Source organism: Rhagoletis zephyria, unplaced genomic scaffold (genome assembly GCF_001687245.7).
Source record: "Rhagoletis zephyria isolate East Lansing unplaced genomic scaffold, Rhagoletis_zephyria_1.1 Rzeph_scaffold_00403, whole genome shotgun sequence".
Lineage (NCBI taxonomy): Eukaryota > Metazoa > Arthropoda > Insecta > Diptera > Tephritidae > Rhagoletis > Rhagoletis zephyria.
In genome coordinates, this window is record NW_016157487.1 from 221,368 (window position 1) to 223,097 (window position 1,730).

The window sequence follows — 1,730 nt, forward strand, 5'->3', positions numbered from 1 at the left end:
CTTTAGAATCTAAAGCCACTTGCTTCGGACATACATACATATGTACATACTCGAATATAACCACGACACAGAAGCATAACACACGAAATTGTGTTTGCAATTATTCTCCTTTTAATTAGCGGTACCCGAAAATTACAAAAATCGCTTTTCTCTTGTCCCCTTCTTCCACTTATGCATAGAGATTTACTCCGTTTCAAAGTGAAAAAACAAGATTCTGCTACAAAATTTGCGACATACGTACATACTCACAAGCCGAAAAGACAAACGGTATAACCATTTACTTACGTACGTACACATTACGGCTTGCATATTTATTTACTTCGCTTCTCTCGCTCTCCAACCACCTTTTGCGATTCCAAAATTTGCAACGCCAACAAATACACATACGTACACACGTACATATATACTATTGGGCTCAGACGCGCTGAGACAAGATACAGTAGAGCTCATAAAAATAGCACCATACGAGGAAAAAATTATTAATCGTTAAAAAGTAGCGAAAATAAATATTTTAAATTTAAAAATAAGAAGGTGTTAACTGCATCTTGGTATATCAAGACAAGATAAAGATATTTTTAAGTTTTTTACTCCTTCACTACCGTCTCACCCCGAATTCCCCCAACTACCTCTTTAGAACCCAAAATGGAAAAGAAATCTCCTACTGGTTCTGACTCAAGCCTTCAGGACTTCATTTTTGATAGTAATAGGCTAGAGTCATTTTATTCAAAATGGTCCAGCACCCTTATAAGCGAACACACCTAAACGCTTTTAAGTGTGAAGTTACAGCAACTTGACAAGTTATGGGATGCTCTTATAAGCTCATACAGAGCAGTATCCCGCTCTGAGCACTTCGCTGAATCTAGCGGATCGATTGAGCAAAAATATAATAAATGCTCAGGAAGTTATGAGAATTGTAAGACACAAATTTTAGACGGCTTACAACTTCTCGGGGCAAATTCCCAGTCCCAAACAAGCAACATTCCCAACACAAATTCCACCCCAACTTCGAACTCCCAAGAAGTATTCCTCAAGGTACCACCGTGTGATACAGAAATTTTCCACGGTGGGTACGAAGACTGGCCGGCGTTCAGAGATATGTTCACGGCAGTCTATAAAAATCACCCCAAATTAACACCAGCCCAGAAACTATACCATTTAAGGCAAAAAACCAGAAGTCAGGCAGGACAAATAGTTAAACAATTCCCTCTCACTGACGATAATTTTGAACTTGCCTGGGATGCCTTAAAGTCACGGTACGAGAACCGTAGGATATTGGTAGATAACCAATTAAAAGCGTTATTCAATATCCCCCCATATACACAGAAATTGGTGAGCAAATCCAAAAAGTTCAATCCACTATCAATAATTGCCTCTCAACCCTCTCAGCACAAGGAATCCCGACCAGCAATTGTATATTTATGTTCCTCAAAACTGCCCAGTGAAACTCTGTCTCTATGGGAACAATCACTCAGCTCACGGAAAGAGTTACCGCTGTGGGCAGATATGAATAAATTCCTCACAAGCCGGTATGAAGTAGTAGAAAGACTACATGCATACCGGCCAGGCAAACTAAAACCACCTACCCTACTTTTTACACCCAGAATGATGAACCAAAATTCGACGTTCATTAATAAAAGTAGAACTCAAAATTTTCATGTAGATCTAAATCAGCCGATCTCATGCAAACTCTGCAACTCAAGGCACCCCATGAAGACATGTGTTAAATTTAA